Source organism: Colias eurytheme, chromosome 12 (assembly GCF_061535395.1).
Source record: "Colias eurytheme isolate Ceu_HAF_F1 chromosome 12, ilColEury1 Martin Lab GWU primary, whole genome shotgun sequence".
In the NCBI taxonomy this organism is placed as follows: Eukaryota; Metazoa; Arthropoda; class Insecta; order Lepidoptera; family Pieridae; genus Colias; species Colias eurytheme.
In genome coordinates, this window is record NC_142991.1 from 2,101,773 (window position 1) to 2,125,394 (window position 23,622).

General features: G+C 33.0%; 1 protein-coding gene across 3 annotated transcripts in view; it reads left to right on the plus strand.

The window, feature by feature from the left end:
• The window catches only part of LOC149903825 (uncharacterized), a 113,565-nt gene that overhangs the window by 29,652 nt on the left and 60,291 nt on the right, over nt 1-23,622 (plus strand). The window lies entirely within an intron of this gene.

Genomic DNA, 23,622 nt, shown 5'->3' on the forward strand with positions numbered 1-23,622 from the left:
ATCCTAGGTGACGAATATGTCTCGATTTAGAAATTCGATTGTTTTGAATTATGAGCATGACTCTTATTCTAAGGAACTGATCTGGGGGCACGGTAGTGCCCCCGCCAAGACAAGCCAAGCGAGGCGCACGGGCACTACCTACCTTTTCTCGAAGCGCTTCGACGTTTTTTTGAACCCTCATAACTTGGGTTTGGATTATGCTAGATCAACAAAATTTTCGGGATATATTGTCAATAGCGGACTTATTGAACATATTAAGTTTTAATTACATTAGCTTTTATACTTCAGATTTTATTTATATCTAAAAAACGCTAATTTCGTCACTGACTCACTGATGATCATCAAAATTCTTAAGGTATTTCCTAATGTCCTAGAAAGCTGAAATTTTGTATGTAAGCTAGTATTAGCACACAAACAACAAAAAAATTATAAAACTTGTAACTTTCATCCCCCAACCCCTTAAACTAGGGGATGGGAGTTTGTATGAGACCTGTAATTTTAAATTAAATTTTGATGACGCTAGAGGTCTAATCTAATAATCTAAAACTTGGTTCCCCTAGATATATATATGTATAGGTACTCCTTGTTAAAAAAAAATTGTTACAAACAACCTACAAAAAAAAATGAAATCCCACCAAAAACATTTTCATGTAAAATGTTGCCAAGACGAGCCCATATGACTCGCACTGTCAAAAAGTTATCAGATCTCATGTAGAGCCAAGCTTCTAACACTACACGCCCTAACTCTACAAGGCCTAACTTCACAAACTCTACACCTTAGTCAAAATATGTGGCTTGGCCGTTCGTTACTACAAGAACTATTGTATAACACAAAAGTAATGAACAGTGAATTAATTTTTCACCTTACGCCGATGTGAATGTAGCGAAATGGCCAAGCCACATATTTTGACTAACGTGTAGAGTTTGTGAAGTTAAGCCTTGTAGAGTTAGGGCGTGTAGTGTTAGAAGCTTGGCTCTACATGAGATCTGATAACTTTTTGACAGTGCGAGTCATATGGGCTCGTCTTGGCAACATTTTACATGAAAATGTTTTTGGTGGGATTCATATTATATTTTGTTAAGGAAATAATACAATACAATTATATAGTCAATGAATTTGGAATTAAACAATATACATATTTTCACAAGATTGCATGCATGAAAAGCCTTCATTTTCACGAACGAAGTCAGGGTTATCCACAAATGAGCAAAAAACTCTTTTTTTACATGCCATTATTTATTATTTTAATTATAATAATTATAAAATTATACATCATCGGTTTTCATTTATCATCATCAGAGGTATTATAATTAAAAGTCGAAAAAACATCTAAAGAAGTAATATAAAAAATAAATCCAAGGCATCATCTTAAAAACAAAGCAATTATAAAGCTTAAAAAAATAATCGGAAGTCGTTTAAGGGACACTACAAGAGGAAATGAGCTTTAAATCGTATTTTATTGTAATGTTTTTATAAATAATCTTAATCGTGACTTTAATGCATCATGTGAAATGTTATGAATGGAAAATCCGGGTGAAAACTACTCTGTCGCTCGAATACGTGTAGTTGTTGTACGTTGTACTTAACAGAGAAGAGATAAATATGTAATAAGTATTATGTATATCGATTTAAAAGCAAGAAATAAGAATTGCATGAAAAAAAATTACTTCTGTAAGGGTATTACGATACGTCCAAATTATAGATATTAGATCTTATAGTATTACTAGCGGTCCGCCCCGGCTTCGCCCGTGGTACCTACATGTTTAAACTATCCTATCTCTCAAGTTGGATCGAACTGCACATGGTGTGTGAATTGTATTATAATCGGTTAAGTGGCTTAGGAGTCCATTGAGGACAAACATTGTGACACGAGATTTATATATATTAAGAAGATTTTCGATGGCAATTTTTTATACTTATACTCTTAGAATACGGACCCTTCGTTGAACATACTAACAACCAGACACAAAGTCGTCATCTTGATTATAACGGAAGCTGTAAAGACCTTTATTTGTTACTGAACTTTTTAGATGTCAAGTACGCGCAAAGGTGAATTGCTATAGAATATGTTTGCTCTTTAGCCTCTTTTCTCTTAAGTCGGTTCAGGGTAATGATATGGAAAGTGACCGCGTATTAGTTTGCGTTATGATGAATGACCTAGTGTCCTATTTGGTTTATAACAAAGAAATTTATGTGGTGTTAGTCATATATGTATTGGAAAAGACATGCTAAGACAAGCATTTTGCATTCAAGCAGATGACTAAATCAGACTGATTACAATGTTCTTCGTAGTTTATTGTTTTTAGAATTTAAGCTTCTATCTTCTTCTATAATATAAAAATGAATCCCAAAATGTGTTGGTAAGCGCATAACTTGAGAACGGCTGCACCGATTTCGTTAATTCTTTTTTTATTATATTCCTTGAAGTACGAGGATGGTTCTTACGTAGAGAAAACGTAAATATGTACCACGGGCGAAGCCGGGGCGGACTGCTAGTATATAATAAAAATGATTCGCCAAATGTGTTGCTAAGCGCAAATCACAGCTGAACCGATTTTGTTAATTCTTTCTTTAAAATATTCCTTAAAGTACGAGGATGGTTCTTACGGAGAGAAAACTTAAACACGTACCACGGGCGAAGCCGGGGCGGACCGCTATCCATACTAATATTATAAATGCGAAAGTAACTCTGTCTGTCTGTCTGTTACTCAATCACGCCTTAACTACTGAACCAATTTGCATGAAATTTGGTATAGAGATATTTTGCTACCCGAGAAAGGACATAGGATAGGTTTTATCCCGGAAATCCTACGGGAACGGGTTTTTCTTTGAAAACGCGGGCGAAGCCGCGGGCGGAAAGCTAGTTGACATATAAATTATTATCATTTAGGCATACCTCAAGGTCAATATTGTTTTTAGTTTCAGTGTTGAAAGATTTTAGTTTAGTGAATTATGGCATTAACCTCTTGACATTGCACTTTTAATTGTGATAAATGCGACAGTTGACCTAGTGATGTTATTGCCAATATCATTCGTTATAAACAATTGCGCATCGGCTGTGTTGTTATTGAATATTAATGGAATGGGATAGGCTAGTGACAAATGTGTTTATGGACGATTAGTTAGTAATTTTTACATTGAGCGCGAAATCTGAATCGGAAAAACACTCAATGTCTGAATTTTTAAGCAAAAAACATGTTTTAAGCGGTTTTACCCGCAGTGCTCCGCTCCTGTTAGTCTAAGCGAGATGATAATTATATGGCCTATGTGGCATTCCACGATAAATGGGCTATCTAACACCGAAATAATTTTTCAAATCCGACCAGTAGTTCCTGAGTTAAGCTCGTTCAAACAAACTCTTCAGCTTTATAATATAGATTTTCTAACTGAATGTTTGCTGTCTCTCACATCTGGCATTCCAATCTGTGTGTCTGGAGCCCGAGCAAAAATAGAATTATCACATTACAATTCGATTGTTTTGGCAAGAATTTGTTTACAAGTTTCGTTGTAAACTCTCATTCGGAATTTCATTTCATTTGATATGTTCTGGGATGATTGCAGTCAGATCACTAGTTTAGAATTGAACCTTTGCATAGTTTTGCATAGCAAGGAAGTGTCCTGCCCCCCTAGTCAAGTGGTTTTCTGTTAGCGTAGCGTTCAATAGAATAGACTACGAATGTATGAGATTGACGTAAGCTGTATATACCTACGTTTATCTACAGCCTACGTCAATCTCATACATTCGTAGTCTATTCTATTGAACGCTACGCTAACAGAAAGCCACGTGACTAGGGGGGCTGGTATGTCAAAAGATAGATCGTTAAAGGCATTATTACTGAAGTTCACGATTGCATTTGCATTTGTATGGCAGAACTTTAGGAGATAGTTTTAAGCTTCACTTCCACTGTCGCACAAAAGGAAGCGTTTTAATATGTCTGAAGACAAATCGGAAACAGCATTATTACGATTGTTATTGCAATTGTTTGGAAAACTTATGTTAATGAAGCGAATTTAGATTCGCATACAAGGAAGTTTTCAGTGGTATCTGTATTATATATTTATGTCCACGATTATTTTTACATATCTTTTGTAAAAGTATTGTGCTAACCTTCACTCGCAAACAAGGAAGTTTTATAGGATGTCTGGAGCTAGATCAAAAGTGGCATTATATCATAACTACACAATACTTTTTGCATTTGTTTGGTAAAAGTATGGCGTGAACCTTCACTCGTAAACAAGGAAGTTTTCTAGGGTGTCTGGAGCGCTACATTACAGCATTGTTGACCGTGCGCCCGCGTCGCGCGGTCGTGTGTATTACGGTCTGTGTGCGCGTGTGTATGTGCTCGTGATAGTGGTGTGTGTAGTGATAATGCCGAGTGACGTGAAGCGTACGAGGGTAGGCTTTTTTATTTGTTTGTTTTATTTGAATTGGATAGTAAGGTCTGATTGTTTTTTTAACAGCGGTTTTGATATAAATATAAGCGTGCATATTTAAAAGTAAATAGCTATTAAAAATTATTACCTTCCTTATATATCTCGGCAATTAATTTATATTTAAACTGCTATTGTATTTCTCATAATACGATTATTGTGTTTTAGGTTAGGTGTCATTTTCCTCCTTATGATGACATAATTATTTATACTTTTTAATTAGGACAGTGAATCATAGCAGCTAATAAAAAAAATATTCTTGCTCTTCAAAGACTAGATATACCTACAAATTACAATTAATTTGTAAAGTCAGAAAAAGTTTTTTTCCTGCCTTATAATAAAACTATTTGTATGTTATTAATTTCCTTATCTGATTTTAACTAATATAGTGCGTAACTAGTTAATTTTATTATGATGATTTTGAATTATTATATTTTAATTATATATATTTACAATAGTTATACTATTATACAGATAGTTTAAAATGACTATAGTAATAAAATAATTTAAGAACAAGAATTAATAAGACGTCTATACGTATGATAAAGATAATTACAATTGTTTATGTTTGGTATTTCTTCAATTATTTTTTACCAACTTAACTATAGAGTAGGTAACTATATCCATTAATGGTGACATTATTTTCTACACCTAAGGACTTACACCTAAGGTATTTTTTTTAGACCATAATATACAAAATATTCAATATTACTAAAACTGTAACAATACTTATCTAAACTAAAACTATATATAAATTAATATTGATTTATTGATAAGATAATGCACTAACTACTGACGTAAAAGATAATACTATTTATATTAGTTTGTGAGTTGTGACTTTCTGAATGTAACAAATCAATGTGATGTGAGAATTTATTAGTATTCAATTTTGTGTTGTTCAAAATGACTGATTACACACGTAGCATATAAAATTACAAACGAAACCCGGAGAAAATATTTAATCTAAGGACCTTCTAACCTTATTATTCCTATATAAAAGATTAAGTAATAATCAATGTACATTTTTTAGGGTTCCGTAGCCAAAATGGCAAAAACGGAACCCTTATAGTTTCGTCATGTCCGTCTGTCCGTCTGTCCGTCTGTCCGTCTGTCACAGCCGATTTACTCGGAAACTATAAGTACTACAGTGATGAAATTTGATGGGAATATGTGTTGTATGAACCGCTACAAAAATATGACACTAAATAGTAAAAAAAAGAATTGGGGGTGGGGCCCCCCATACATGTAACTGAGGGATGAAATTTTTTTTTTCGATGTACATACCCGTGTGGGGTATCAATGGAAAGGTCTTTTAAAATGATATAAAGTTTTCTAAAAAACATTTTTCTTAAAGTGAACGGTTTTTGAGATATCAGCTCTCAAAGTCGTAAAAAGTATGTCCCCCCCCCTCTATTTTTATAACTACGGGGTATAAAATTCTAAAAAAAATAGAGGTGATGCATGCTAATTAACTCTTTCAACGATTTTTGGTTTGATCAAAGTATCTCTTATAGTTTTTGAGATAGGTTGATTTAACTGTAATTTATTATATTTGCTGCTACGGAACCCTTTGTGCGCGAGCCCGACTCGCACTTGGCCGGTTATTTAATGTTATATTTAGGTTAGTTTACTTATAAAATGTTTAATTTAATTAAATACGGGAAGTGACAAGGCCACTGCGCTAACACAATAGACTGAAAATCTTTTATCTCAAGAGCGTGATGTTTTTTGTATGTTTTTCTTAATTCAGTTTCAGGGAAAGAAACCAGGTCTGTTTGTCGCGGTTTTATTTATTAAGTAAATGTAATTATACTATTTTTATGTAGAATGATAATGGCTGTTGTTTGGAGAGGTTTGAAGAAAGTTTTTTTTAATTATCGTGTAAATATCTTAGTAGGTTTTATAAATGGTGTCATTTTCTAAATATTATCTTTAGATTGTGTAGTATGTTTATAAGTAGGTACTTATGTTTCATAAAAATCGCGTCATTCTGAATTTCAGTAAGGTACCTAGCAGAATATTACCTACTATTATTTTTGCGAAACTTACTCTAAAATGTAGAAATTGTATCGCAAATGATTTATTTAAATAATAATAACTATCAACAGAGTTTATTTTACACATCTTACGGATATAGAGGTTATGGTGAAAAAAATGTCTAGTATATTAACATTGGATTCTCATTCAAGGAGTTTACTATAAAAGGTGTGCAATAAATCGCAGTAATATGTCCATTGCAAAATGTTACTATGTGTTTCTGTTCAGGGTTGCCAACTCTATTTCTAATTATGTGATACTATTGATTTCTTTCACCTTGTACGATTTAATAATATATTTTTATTGCTTGAGTAATGCCGTTGCGTGTACAGATTGAAATTATTTTATGATCTCATTGGTATTGGTAAACGTGTGGGTTTGAATGTATAAATTAGATTTATTAACGTTGACATTTCGTTGGTTAGGCAAATAAATAAAAATTATCCACGTTAGTTTGTATGGATATATTTTTTGCATCATCAACTATTAGTACTGTTAGTTATTACGAGTACTTTTGCCTTTACCTCTTTTTCATCACCTTAAAATTACATATTATCTCATTAAAAATTGCAGCTAATTCAGCATACGCTGACAATCAGCACTGTATTTAAAAAGTTGACAGCCCTAGCCGGCGCTGAGATGAAGTCTATTGCCAACAACCTCGTTCCCTTTTAATTGTTAATGAAACTTTTGGATTTCTCACCCCAAGGACACTTTGACAAACGACTAATGCTGACTATTATTCATTTTCTTAATGATTTATACATTTTTAACAAGTTGTGATAAATTTGCAAGCGTTGGCTAATCTTGTTGTGAAATATATTTTTTTAATTCAAATGAAAATTTATGATTATGTGTATCGTAATTTTTAGTAAAGTTCAGAAAGTTGCGATGTAAAATACTTACACTTGACAGAGTTAACATATTATGATTATTTTGTAATGATAGACATCTAAATGAATTTGATTCATTGAAGATTATTATACCAATATGAATCAACTATTTCATTTACGTCATTTACGCGGATGTGTGTTTGTTTGTCTTTTCTACACACAGTGACGGAGTATCCCATTGAAATAATGTTTACATAGAGATGATAGAGCAGACGTAGTGATACAGATTTATTTATTAAAATATAATTATTTATTCGTAGGAATTTGTAATCTAGAAATATACAAGCTTATTCGATAACTTTTTATAACGAATAATCGCTAATTACGATTTAATCGTTCACTATGTTTAAAGTTTGACTAATTAGTAATTACCAATTACTAATTAGTTTTATAATGACCTAATGAACAATATTAGATGAATTCATAATAACTTAACATAGACATACAAATGTAGTTCGTTGTTAGTGTTGATCTACTGTGTATTTATTAAACAATTAATTAAAATAATATCCTTATGTTCATATATAATTTTACAGTGAAATATACCATTGTTTACTTAAAATTAGGGCATGCACCCGGGTTTACCCGGTTCCGAAAAACCCGGGTAAACCCGGGTTTTTTGATGATCTTGAGAACCGGGTCTGAATAGTATGAAACCCGGTTCTCCCGGTTCCGACCAATATATTAAAATATAAAGTATTATTTATATTTTGCTGCATTATTTTAACAAATTTATTGTATCTGGCAACCTCAGACTCACGTGCATTGCGAATTTACGTGCCACGCCTCAAACGTGGCTCCGATTGGTTGTCTAACCTTAGATGCTATAAGTTTCCTACGGTTGTATTACCAAAAAAAATTAGGCTTCGAAAATGACAAAAATTAGGCTACAGAAATATTTTTATTAGATTTCTCGTGAATTTGAAAAGCTGTTAATTTTACTGATTCATATTAAATGATCCAGTCATGTTTTTGTTTTTGGTATCATGCTGAAATTTATATCGAATACTCAAGTTTTCGGTCCCTTTTATGTGAAAAAGTCGAACTCACAAGCCAACGCATCAAAAGATACAGCCGTAAATGCTGAAAATTTTCGAAAATTTCGACATTCGCATGGGACTCAAAACCTACAGCTGGGTACTTTTCATGTTTTTATGTGATATTATGATAACAAGAGAGCCGAGACAACCGTCAAAACGCTAAGGAATAGAATACGCTATCGATACAAATTGACATAAGCGTATGATGTTTTGCCTAAGGATTCGGTCACACTACCAATGACGACGACGACCACGAACAAAATTTTCATCCAGTCGAAATTAAACAAATTGTGCAAAACACAATTAAAAAATTTTTTCGAGATCAATGGATAAAAAAATAGGTTTTTCGTAGAAACGGTAGCTCCTAGAAAAAAATGTATTTAACCTTTTTTATAGATAATTTTATGATGTACAATTTTGGTTCCAGGTGATTGTATGATAAACTTACTGTCTCGGCGAAAATCGCAAAAAAAAACTATTTTTTTATTAATTGACCTCGAATTAATTTTTTTCCGAGTACCGTAATGACGGGAGATTTAAATATTTTATTTTGAATAAATTTTGGCAAGATTTGAATTTTGGTCGTGGTCGTCATCGTCGTTGGTAGTGTGACCGAACCATTACCAAAATATCATGAGCTTATGTCAATAATTAGCGTTAGCAATTTCTATTCCTCGGCGATACTGACGTTTGACTAAGGGCCAAGGTACTTTTATAAGACTGATAAATAAAGAGAAGTATTGAAATTTTGTTTCTTTATTAATTTAATAAAATAAGACACAAGCCGCGTAAAATAAAGGTCTATCAGGTACTTTTACACTTACTTTTGTTTAATTTCGTATTTTTTTCGAAGTATTATAAAAGAACCGGGTAACCCGGTTCTACCCGGTTCTGAGCTCGATTTGGAACCGGGTTTCAAAAACTTGGAACCGGATCCGGTTCTGTATGCCCTACTTAAAATACGCTACAAATGGAGAACCTCGGCCGTACATTATAAATTATTTAAGTAAATCGTGTACTCTGTTAGTTTTATTTTGTAACAACTAACGCTAACATGTAAAGTGTTAATTAATTTGTGTTTGAGATTGTCATACGGAATTTGTCAAATTCAGCCAATGTTGGCAAATAAGTTATCCTAATAGGCTCATTTGACAACTATCGAGGTCGCGTATTTACAAACTATACATAGCCAGAACGCAACCATAGGAAACTGCTCGTGTATACTTTGTAATGCTGTTTTTAAGTTTGTTATTACAAAATATACACGAAGTTTGCGTACTGATCGTGTATACTTTGTAACACGGATGCTTGCTTCTTCGTTCCAAACTATACACGATCAGTACGCAAAATAAAACTAAATATACCTACTACACCACTTACGCTTGAGCGAAATAATAAATAGGCGTAGGCAATCAAAGACTTGTAAAGCTATATCTATCTACTTTTATTCTTCTTGATTGATTCAGTAAAATATGGAATAAAAATATTATTAGGTGAGCTTAGAAAAATAAATAGGTAACAGATAGGTATATAAGGGTTACCTATGGGTTAGGTTAGGTTCGTGTTTTTTTTAACTACACAAAAATTGCCGTCGCCTCGCAACCGTCTTCTTCTGGACTTATTAGATTCTTACATTTTAGCATTTTAGTCAATTGTAAGTCGTGCAGTATAGTCGGGAACGAAGACACAAGCATCCTCGATACAAAAAAAAATACGATCAGTACGCAACATTACATACACAATACACATGCATTTTAATAATAGATTTCAAAACAGCAATACAATAATATAAGCGCGAGCAATGGAAAGACGCCGCGCTTACTCCGAAACATGTACACGATTAGTCCGCATGCGTACTGGCGCTGTATATTTTGGAGCGCTATTCTTACTTACTTCACTACAAAGTATACGCGAGTTCTTGCGTACTGCTGTTGTATAGATTGGAAGAACTTTGTAAAAAAGTTATTTCCAAACTATACGTGATTAGTTTCACACCGTTGCGTACTGGCCTTGTATAGTTTGGAAAGACGCATCGAGGTCATAGTGTTAGAGGTTAATTGGTCAATGTTGGCGAATTGCATTTAATTATATAGTTAGTTTAGTGTGAATTATATGCTGATTGTGTTATTGATGAGTACGTGAGTTTAAATTATAGGGATTTTTATGGTAGAAGTGTGAGTTTTTCGAAGGAAGTTCGAGTTGTGTAGGTTGGAAAATTATAATTTCCTAACACTTGATTGGATATTGAGGTGAACCTAAGTGTAATGTAAAATAATTAGTGTAACGATTACGTAGTGTTTTCTTACACGTACGAAAAGTTTGTTTTAGATATTATTTGATATTTGATGTAAAAACTAATAGAATAAAAAAATTGATATAAATACTTGCTTTTGCCTGCAGGTGAAACCGTTGCTAGTTTTCTTACAAAAATTATAAATAGGTATAGTTGCAGGAAATTTCCTCGTTGTAAAAACGTTTCATGGGCTTTAATGAAAAGTTACTCGTGCAATCTTTCGTCGCTGACTCTTAAGCTCCAGTAAGTCTACTAAGGGTTGAGTTTTATTGCCTGTCGCCAAGGTCGCTTGAAGGGCGTTTAGTATGGATTTACGCTAGTATGAGAAAGGATCTCTGCTGAAATGTTGCCTAATCTATAATCGATTTACTCATGTGTGTAAAGTGTGATTGAATATGTGAAATAAGCTACTCAAATAAAAGCCAAATCAAATTGTAATGATTATTAGCTCTGTTTCGTAGTTATAAAAGTATTATGTCCGTATGCTTGTCGTATGTTTCCAACATGTTGTCACAGACAATATTTTAGATTAGGTAATGTACAAGAAAACATGAAATAAAGTATTTTCTATACCTAGCTATATAGCTAGTATAACGATTTTTTGTTTGGTTTCTGCCAAATGTACAGTCAAAACAAAAATACATTTTCTATCAATTCCCTCGGATAAGATCGCAGTTTATTCTCTAATTACTATTCACATATAGCTAGATAGTATAACGATTTTTTGTTTGGTTTCTCCCAAATGTACAGTCAAAACAAAAATACATTTTCTATCAATTCCCTCGGATAAGATCGTAGTTTATTCTCTAATTGCTAGACACATACAGCTAGAGAAAAATCGCGGATGTCATTAGTGAGTTTATTTATAGAATGGACTCGGATTATAATATGCGTAACGCGACATTGAGGCTCTGCACTTTGATCGATTTTGCTTCGTATGCTATTTCTGTAGTATTTAGTATTAATGTTGTAAATGTAATGTATGAATGAATGCTAGTTGGTGTATATGTGGATGTTTTTTGTAATGACTGAAGTTTTGTACGCTTTTAAGTTTTAAACTGTATATTTAATTAGGAAGTTTAAATGGCTGTTCAATGTTCAAAGTGCTATAAAATGTACATACACATTCACGTATAGATTGTAGTTCTTTTTAAATTAATTATCGATATAAAAATATTTACTTTCTCTGATAAATGTGTAACATAGGTCGGTAATAGTCTCTCATGTGAAAAAAATAAACATGATCTTAATAAGTTAATCATCGGTGTTATAACTGTAATATTATAAAGAAGTTACGATATAAACGAACCCATAGATAACCTTTGGAGAAAATATGCATTTATATGAATAATTATCGTGCAAAAGCTTCAAGTGTATTCGCACTGACATATTACGTATCTAAATAGCACGTATGAAAATAATTTTAAGTACGAATTTTCGGGGCGACTGTACTCTAAGTAAACAATGTTTGCATAGTAACAGTTGAAATAGGATTGTATTTTGAAAATTAGAAAAATTATTAGAATCGAAATAAAAAATAAGTAAAGTCTAAATTAATTTGCAATGTAAAAATAGAGGGAAATATTGTAAAAAATATAGTTATTTACTGTTATATTCAAAATAAAAAAAAACATTTTACTGTACCTATTATTTTTACTTGAATTCTTTCTCACAATTATCAAATAGGTACCTACTTCTAAAATGTATATACCTACTATATATATAAAAAATAATGGAAAAACCGAATTGTTCTTATCTATAAGTTCTAAACAACTAAACGGTCAGTTCTGGTAAGGCGATTAAAGTTATATTGGTGTGTAAGCAACCATGACCTTTGCTAACTGCCTTAACCAGTTAAGGCTGTTTAGTGCTTCTAAATAATGTAACTCGAATTTTTCCAACGATTGTTGTTTTTCAACTTGGAACGTGAAATAGAGAGTGATAGTTTAAACTATTAAGTTTATAAAAGCCTTTTTTGGCTTTAAAGTACGATTTAGAAGCATTTTTACCGCTTTAATGTTGGATTTTTTTCATTATTTAACCTGACTTTGCTGATTTACATGATAATGCTTAAATCTGCACCAATAAATGTATAAAAAAAACAAGGATATTTTAATTTATAAAGGAAAAAAACAGAGAAAAAATCTAGTACAATCAATGAAAAAAGTCGATTGTATTGAAACTAACAAAAGCATTGTCATTGCTCTTGTCATCAGGATATTGTTTTTGTGTTAAATAAAAAGTTGAATCTTATTCAATTTTTTAATGGTCAGTCAAGACTTCCAAAAAGTTCTAGAATAATGAATCAGTTCTTTGAATAAATTAGAAATTTAGAAAAATATTACTATTATTTTTTCGTGTGAAATTCAGTTTTAATTAACATAGCATTGAAATGCTTTTGCTCTTGAAATTCAGTGAATGAACATCGGAATAAATTATATTTAAATTTAAAGGTTTGTATGAATATGAAGATGGTTGTTGATCTTTCTCACAGTTATTGACCCTTACATTAAATTTCCATATCAGTTTATATGAAAATATAATGTAACTAGCTTCCTCGATAAATATCCGCTATTATATACCTAACACCGAAAGATTTTTTTCATATCGGTAGTTCCTGCGTGGTGGATTATGGCCTGTACCCTCATAGGAGGCCCGTGTCCCAGTAGTGGGAACATAATTATATGGGCTGATGATGATGATGATGATGATGATGAGTTCCTGAGATAAGCGCGTTCAAACAAACAAACAAAATTCTTCAGCTTTATAATAAAGTATAGGTGTGAGTGATGCAATTCGACCTGTAGCACATTCAGCTTATATGACTCATGAAAATATACATACTATTATAGCATTTGATTAAAAATATCTTCTTAATACTATTATTAAGGCGAAAGTTTGTAAGGATGTATGGATGTTTGTTACTCTTTCACGTAAAAACTACTGAACCGATTACAATGAAATTTAGCACACATATAGAGGGTAACTTGGATTAACACATAGGATAGGTATTATCCCGGAAATCCCACGGGAATGGGAACTATGCGGGTTTTCCTTTGAAAACGCGGGCGAAGCCGCGGGCGGAAATCTAGTAAATAGATATAATGAAAAGCAAATGCATATAATTTTTCTCGCGTCGTTTCCTTATTCTTTGACCTAGTAAACAGCATCTTTTAAATGAAGACACTCTTAGCTTGATTAATGTGTTAGTACTTTTCATGATTTTAAGATTATTTTTATTTTTAATACAGTTATATGCTCGACTGTTATATGTAAATGGTAATGGAGATACATTCTGTAATCTATGTATTTATATTTTATATTGAAACTAGCGGTCCGCCCCGGCTTCGCCCGTGGTACATATGAAAAATAGATGTTGGCCGATTCTCAGACTTACCCGATGTGCACAGAAAATTTCATGAGAATCGGTCCACCCGTTTCGGAGGAGTATGCAGACTAACATTGTGACACGAGAATTTTATATATAAGATATAATATTTGAGAGTGTTTATTTTTAAACTAGGTATCAGTAAAGTATTTGGGAAATTAGAAGAAACAATTTTTTTGCCATAGCCACAACAGTATACAAACAAAATAGCGAAAAAAACGTCAAAAAAAGATGCAATAGCTTCCTGTCGAAATTTTTAAGCTATTGCATAGCTTTTATCTCAGACTTTGAACGCGGCGACCGAATGCAAAAATCCCGTAACGAAAAAACCTAACACCCCCCACTCCAACCGGCACAGCGATGCGATGCTATGCAATTTGCTAGCTTTACCGCGGCAATCCTCTTGTGCCACACGAATTTTTTTTTAACATTTATCCAAGCATTTTTATTTTCTGCATATTGTAAGATAGTGTTTACAAATCCGTCCAAAATTATAAAGATACCGTTGGGTAACATGTGTTTGTGTGCGTCCACACTGAATGCGCGGTGGCGGCGGCCTAGGCGGGCGCGACGAGCGGGCGCTCGCGGTGGCCACACCGACGCGCGAGCTCAAGTAGCGGTTCGACGTTTTTCGGGTGTTGCAAACTTTGGACGATTTGCTATTTTTACTGGACAGTCCGATTTTGAGATGAGATCATTATAGAAGTTGTACACGAAATAAATAAAACAGAGAAATAACGGGTGAATCTTATATGAAGAATTGAGATTATACCCTACAAAATTACTGTGGTGTATATAATATGTGTTTTAGATTGAATCGCACTTATAAATAAAGAAGTTTCACTTCAACAATTAAGTATTTACCGCTATTTTACGAAAAACAATAAAGGATATAATATAAGAAGTCGAGCGACAAGACAGAACTGGTTTGATACCCCCGCCGTCCGCGCATTGGGTCGCTTGCTGACTATATAGGCCCGTAGTGTGGCCAGAACGCGCGGATAGGAGAGTTTGAAAACTACGCGCGCTGGCTCGCTCATTACCGTCGCACTAGGCTTCCGCCATAGTCATTTCAATGTGGACGCAAAGGCGCGTTTCATACGTTTGATATTTCGCACCCGCCGTCGCAACCGCGCTAGGCTCGCAGTGTGGACTTGCACTAAGTGTGCGTCCACACTGAATGCGCGGTGGCGGCGGCCTAGGCGGGCGCGACGAGCGGGCGCTCGCGGTGGCCACACCGACGCGCGAGCTCAAGTAGCGGTTCGACGTTTTTCGGGTGTTGCAAACTTTGGACGATTTGCTATTTTTACTGGACAGTCCGATTTTGAGATAAGATCATTATAGAAGTTGTACACGAAATAAATAAAACAGAGGAATAACGGGTGAATCTTATATGAAGAATTGAGATTATACCCTACAAAATTACTGTGGTGTATATAAGTGTTTTAGATTGAATCGCACTTATAAATAAAGAAGTTTCACTTCAACAATTAAGTATTTACCGCTATTTTACGAAAAACAATAAAGAATATAATATAAGAAGTCGAGCGACAAGACCGAACTGGTTTGTTACCCCCGCCGTCCGCGCATTGGGTCGCTTGCTGACTAGGCCCGTAGTGTGGCCAGAACGCGCGGATAGGAGAGTTTGAAAACTACGCGCGCTGGCTCGCTCATTACCGTCGCACTAGGCTTCCGCCATAGTCATTTCAATGTGGACGCAAAGGCGCGTTTCATACGTTTGATATTTCGCGCCCGCCGTCGCAACCGCGCTAGGCTCGCAGTGTGGACCTGCACTTTTGTTTTATCGGAATGTACCGTGAGTCATGCTTCGTGTTATTTTCAGTTTACAATGTTTGCGGAATTTCAGTGGGTTTCTGCTTGGAGATTTGGTAGAAATTGTATTTCGCTGCATTATTGAGTAACAGGATTTTAGTGGTTTGTAATGTTTGTTTTTGGAGATTGTTTAATGTGTTGTATTTATATACTAGGTGATAGAATGTTCTACCAGAACGTCCTTATCACTTATCAATATACACAAAATGTTATAAAAATCGGTGAAGCTTTTGCGAAGGACGGTTACAAACACATTGACAGAATTTTATTAATATCTTCTATAAATAGATACGTAAGTATAAAATATAAAAATACTAACGAGTACATTGAAATATTATCAATGTTATGTCTTTTATCAGTATTATGTAAGTTTCCGTGTCTAATTAAATACTTCAATATTTGCGGTTTGACCTTTTAACGTGAGATGATAAAAGAATGAAATATTATTTATGATTTATCTAATTACATATTGTTTGTAGATAAATATGTCAAATATATTTAAATTGATGTTAAAGGTCTTTTATTTTGCTGAACTTTAATATGCAAGTATTTAATAAATATTCGCTGGTAAAAAATATAAAAGTTTCCACGGCGTTGGAGTAAAAGGATTTTTATGTATCTATCAACTTTTTGTTTTTAAAGCGCATAAACTGCGCAGTACGAATGAATTTAAATTTAAAAAATATATTTGGAGTAAATAACAAGTCCATTTGTATTATTTTAATTATTTAACATTATACCCTTACTATAAAGTAACAGTCAAACTTTATTCATAAAAGGTTAATTTATTGATGTACGTAACAAAAAATATGGCACGAAATCATCTAGTCTATCTAAATAAAAACACAATAAGAACAAATGCTTAAAGCATATTATTATTATAATGCGATATTAAAACCCTAACCACGTGTTGTTGATTTGGAAATAATTCAAAGATTACAATCGTTACAGGTTACGTGACGGTCAGTTGAGGAAGTAGTATGCGTAATGTATTGTGATTTGGGAGTCTAAAAGTTCTGGTTTTAGTGAGCAGAGTTAAAGATGTACCAATTACAGTCTTGTACTAGCTGTATCGCGTTGTTTCACTGGCGGACGATCCAGGAGCGAAATCAAGTATTTCTATAGCTCATATGTTAATCTGATGACTTATATTAAGTGGGCACTGTAAAGTTTCATCCAAAATTTGTTGAGAAAATTATAATTTATATTGAATATATTGGACTTGTGAAAACGTTTTCTTCTTGTATTGTAGTCCCGAAAATTTAGGGTTTTCTATTTATAGTTTCATATACGTGAGTTATTTATAATGATCACATGTTTGCGCTGTGTGAAATATCACAAAGAATGCATTTATTTGAGAGGGTCATAAAAACTGTATTTGACCTTCAGCATATATCGTCTGGAGTAAATTAATTTATTTTTAAATCAACTATTATGTTTACAAAGTGCAAAAAAGTGTGATACCGCCGCGCCGTGCTAATTTATTTGGTAGTCAGCACGCGCTGACTGCAGGTCCATATCACGTGTATTGAAATTGTATTTTATTATTTACTTGTTTTTTTTAATAATGTATTAATATGATAGTTATAGAAAATAATAGATAAGTGTGGTTTTGTATTGAAATTTTATATTGCGTTATTCAATGTTCATATTGGCTATATTTGTATCTCTATATATATAAATAATAGGTAGTATATATATACCTATAATCTTTTAAAATGTAGGTAGAGCATTTAGAAAATTGAATCAGTAAACACTCGAACGTATAAAATAATTAAAATTGATTTTCATGTCAATTAAATGAGATGTCTACATTTTTTGTCTGATTAGGAAATACTTGTTGATTTAAATGAAAAACTCGATTAGGTTTCTGCTATCTGCGTGTCTGTTTGCTTAGATCTTTAAAATTACGCAACAGATTTTTGAGGTTTCTTTTTAATAGATACAGTGGTTCTTGAGGAAGGTTTAATTTATGAATTATACATTTCAACGAAGCGGGCGAAGCCGCGCGCGGTTAGCTTTTCTAATATATTTATACCTGGTCAAACCAGGCGAAACCGGGGTGAGTTGTTAGTCCAGTATATATTTGTGTTGCATTTGCATGTCATCCGAATTAAGTCAACAGAATACACGTGCGCCGGGCTTACACGTGAGGCGTGGATACAATTTACCTATTTGATATTTATACCGAAGTATATTTTTAGTCTTGAATAAATTAACAAATAACTTTCTTATTATAGTAGTATGTATTCGTAGTTTTAGAAGATGGATTTGAATATAATACGGTGATTTTTTTTTTGTTGTTTCCTGAAAAACCCATGGCTCACAGAGTTTTTGCAACGTCTTTGTTACTAGAATTTTACTGAAAAAAATATGTTAAATAACGAAAAATGCATTATGTTTATGAGAAAAATAAATATTCGTTCTTACAATTTAAAGATACAATTTCAAAATATCAGTATCAATCATCATCAAAAAATATGAACCGAAAAAAACATTTTTGCATGCATATTCATAAGAAGCGAATGTAATAAATGCTATCTCTATACACGCATAAATTAGATTAATCGTTTCGAATTAAAATTATTTCGGCTATTGTCTATAAAAAACCGGGTTAAAATGTAACCTAGTAATTTGAATAAACGAACAAATTACCGAATTACACACAGTGCTTGTAATTGAAGGGTAGATGTATAATTTGTTGTAACATAAATATACAGTATAGATCCTAATATTACTACATATTATAAAGGCGAAAGTTTGTATGTATGGATGTTTGTTACTCTTTCACGCAAATACTACTGAACCGATTACAATGAAATTTAGCACACATATAGAGGGTAACTTGGATTAACACATAGGATAGGTTTTATCCCGGAAATCTCACGGGAACGGGAACTATGCGGGTTTTTCTTTGAAAACGCGGGTGAAGCTAATCTAGTACATAAGTACAGTATAGATTTATAGAGGGTAAAATTATTAGCAATGTTCTGATGCTGTATTATAATAGCACAATGAATATGTTTTCCTTTTGTTTGGAATATCTCTAATTTTTCCTGATTTTTTATGGTACATTAAATTGTTAAATAAATGAATGAATAGTGTCAAGAAGAAACGTTAGAATTTTAACAATAATTGTTGTATAAGTCCTAAGTATAAGTCATAGTAAAGATATAATAGTACCTGTATATTATACACTGACTAGTGTTATAATATACAAATTTTTTTTTATCTAATATGGCTCAATTAAAATAATAAATGATCTTCACCATCGTACAACTTTGTAGATTTTTTCACATTGGCTTATTATAATTTGATAATGTCATGACTGGTTGTTAATATATTATGAAATTCTTCTTGTATTAAATTAAGTAGGTATAAAAAATAGGCAATAGGTGCCGTGAAAGATCGAAAATTTCACTACACGACTGTTTAAATTTGGCGTGGTAATAGAACCTCAAATAATAAAATTTGGCTTGTTTTTTTGACACAATTAGATTTCTATCTAGCCAAGTTTAGGACAGTATAAAACCAACCTGTATATATTTATGTACATAGCATCGTCTAAATGCAAATATGCGACATCGAGACTTGTTTGTCGTGTGCGGCGCGTGAGTGGAAATAAAAATATTTATATCACCACTTAGTATATGTTATGTATGGAAATAATGCACGTATGTATATGTCGTTAAGGGTAAATTTTGTATGTAGCTTGTTTTGTTTGTCTATACAGACATGTTTGTTATTGTTAGCTACAGAGGTACCTGATTTTGTAGCTAGAGCTCAACTGTAGATTTTGAGGTCTCAATTGTGGTTTAATTAATAAAGATTTTAGTTTTGTGCCTATTATTATCTTTTTGCATTCTTACAAAGGAATTTTTATTCATTTATACCTTTACTTGCGATGATACTACCTTCCTATTGGACTGTTCGATATGTTTATCATATAATTAGTAACAGTAAATATAAACAATATTGAGGAGTAGACAAAACAAATGATAAGCGGTTACATATGCTTAGGTATTTAGTGTCATGGCTCTCCGCTCTATGGTATTTCTTGCATATGTTATAGGCAAACTCCGAAGCTCCGGCGCTCCTAGGTTGGACTGGTCAATCCTCAGGTCAGACTGAATGACTTAGTCAAAGCCCAAACAAATGTAAATTTTCGGCCTTTGACTAAACAATTTTCGTCAAACCTGGGAGAGACTAATTTGGTCAGGCAAACGTCAAAACACAATTTTATTAAATCGGGGTTTGACGAGTCAAACTCCGATATAGGTATGAAGTGTCTTATCTTCGTATATTTGGAAGCATTTTATCATTTAAGCAGCTTTCAAGTCTTAAGAACCGCTTAACTCTGCCAGTTCTGACACCTGATTGGTCAGCTTACGTGATTTTCACTTTTATATTTGAGATGCTTTGAGAGAATGCCGTGTGGCATTAGGCCCGCCTTTTGTACGATGTACGACGAAAGTATAAAATAAATAAATAAATGCTTTGGAATATACGGAGGTTAGATTGTATAAGATTAAGTATAAAAAAATTACATTTTTAAAATTTTGATGTTTATTGTTTTAATAATTTCTTAAGTAATTAAAATGAAAAATTAATCATTTTTCTGACATGGTGAGGCATTAACTTTAATGTTAATTGTTTTAATAATTTCTTAGGTAATTAAAGTGACAAATTAATCATTTTTCTGACATGGTGAGGCATTAATGTTAATTGTTTTAATAATTTCTTAGGTAATTAAAATGAAAAATTAATCTTTATTCTGGCATGGTGAGGCATAGTCTCGTTGATGAAAAATGCGTCGACGACCCATTCCTAGTCGGAACACCGCGGTCCGCGAGAGACATTATGAACCTGTTTATACATGTTCAGATCAACGTTTGATCGAGAATTGCAGTCGCTTCTAGGATTGACTAGGCCAAAACCGAAACAGAATAATTTACTTTCGACGTTTGACTGAAAAGTTAGGAGCTCCTGGGTTTGACTAAAAATACTTCAGGCAAAGGGCGAAATTGAAATGTATTTCGGGGATTGCCTGATGGCTTTGGCCAAACCTAGGATAAACCAGTCCTTCCGCGAAGAGACTGTGTATCGGACTTTGACTATAACACATAGACAACAATTATATAAGATGACGGGTCAGCAAATATTAATAACCAGCTGTGCTCCGCGGTTTTACCCGCAGTGCTCCGCTCGTGTTGAACTTAGCGTATATATAGCCAATAGCCTTCCTCGATAAATGGGCTATCTAACACCGAAATAATTTTTCAAATCGGACCAGTACTTCCTGAGATTAGAGCGTTCAAACAAACAAACAAACTCTTCAGCTTTATAATATTAAGTATAGATAAAGATATTAGAATACAGTATAAACTCTCCTTTCTTTTGCTGTGAAAGAGCTTGGAAATGAGAGATAGAAGGAGGATTAAATTTATCAATGTCAATTTGTATTTTAATGAGCGGTTCTATACTTTGTCTCAATCCATCAATCTTCATAGAGAAGGTTCTTTGAATGCAAAAACCTTAAAACTTTGTATGATTATATTAGCTGTCCGCCCAAATTGAGTTAGGGGTTTCAAACTTGACTTAAATTTATGGACTAGAGTAGATAATTTTTGAAACAAAAAAAAATCGCAGTCGGATGAAACCCATTAGAAAAGGAGGGGAATATGATAAAAATGTAAGGAAAAATAAATTACGGTCAATCCGAGTTCGGGAAGCGGGAGGGGGGAGCTTTTAAGAGAAAAAAATGGTTTCTCTCGATTTCCGACAAAACTACAAGTCCTATAGAAAAAAGTTCAATGGCAAAGTTGTAGGTAATTAAAAGTTCTTTTTTCACATAACCTAAAAATTTAGGTGAAAAATTCAAAAAACCAGGTTTTTGGTCTTTTATTTCTATCTACTTCAAAATTTATTTTTTTTCTACGAAATTTGGTGGAAACTTACTTTATTATGTCCCAAATACACTGTAATTTATTTGATTGAAAATATTTATTTTTTCGCCTTATTTTGAATTAATACTAAAAAAACAACCTAATTTTCAATCGAAAAGTCACCCGTCAAAATATCAGCTTTTTTCAAAAACTTGGGGTGCCTTTTATTCATTGAAATCTCTACTTTCATATGGTGTAAAAAAAATAAACACCACCATAGTAAATGTTCTCAGGAAATGCATACAAACAGTCTGAAAATTAGCTTTTACTAAATCAGGCACACTTCTCGAACTACCTGAAATGTTTTTAGGGTTCCGTAGCCAAAATGGCAAAAACGGAACCCTTATAGTTTCGTCATGTCCGTCTGTCCGTCTGTCCGTCTGTCCGTCTGTCACAGCCGATTTACTCGGAAACTATAAGTACTACAGTGATGAAATTTGATGGGAATATGTGTTGTATGAACCGCTACAAAAATATGACACTAAATAGTAAAAAAAAGAATTGGGGGTGGGGCCCCCCATACATGTAACTGAGGGATGAAATTTTTTTTTTCGATGTACATACCCGTGTGGGGTATCAATGGAAAGGTCTTTTAAAATGATATAAAGTTTTCTAAAAAACATTTTTCTTAAAGTGAACGGTTTTTGAGATATCAGCTCTCAAAGTCGTAAAAAGTATGTCCCCCCCCCTCTATTTTTATAACTACGGGGTATAAAATTCTAAAAAAAATAGAGGTGATGCATGCTAATTAACTCTTTCAACGATTTTTGGTTTGATCAAAGTATCTCTTATAGTTTTTGAGATAGGTTGATTTAACTGTAATTTATTATATTTGCTGCTACGGAACCCTTTGTGCGCGAGCCCGACTCGCACTTGGCCGGTTTTATTAATGACATCATTTTGCTTTTGAATATGCTGTAAAATATTAAACTTAGAACAGATAATTATTTTTCTTTTGAAATATTACCGAAAAGCCGATACAAGAGAAGATATAGAGTTCAAGAAGTGTGCCTGATTTAGTAAAAGCTCATTATCACACTGTTTGTATGCATTTCCTGAGAACATTTACTATGGTGGTATTTATTTTTTTTACACCATATGAAAGTAGAGATTTCAATGAATAAAAGGCACCCCAAGTTTTTGAAAAAAGCTGATATTTTGACGGGTGACTTTTCGATTGAAAATTAGGTTGTTTTTTTGGTATTAATTCAAAATAAGGCGAAAAAATAAATATTTTCAATCAAATAAATTACAGTGTATTTGGGACATAATAAAGTAAGTTTCCACCAAATTTCGTAGAAAAAAAATAAATTTTGAAGTAGATAGAAATAAAAGACCAAAAACTTGGTTTTTTGAATTTTTCACCTAAATTTTTAGGTTATGTGAAAAAATTGTGAATACAAAAGTTGTAGAACTTTTAATTACCTACAACTTTGCCATTGAACTTTTTTCTATAGGACTTGTAGTTTTGTCGGAAATCGAGAGAAACCATTTTTTTCTCTTAAAAGCTCCCCCCTCCCGCTTCCCGAACTCGGATTGACCGTAATTTATTTTTCCTTACATTTTTATCATATTCCCCTCCTTTTCTAATGGGTTTCATCCGACTGCGATTTTTTTTATCTTTTCATTATTTTCAAAGGCTTCTACCCCAGTCTATTAATAACATCTCAGTTTATGATATATGCGATAATCCGTAGTCATCGAATTCCTTTCAACAAAAGGCACATTTACAAACAATAGTAAACTTAGGTATATCCGTAA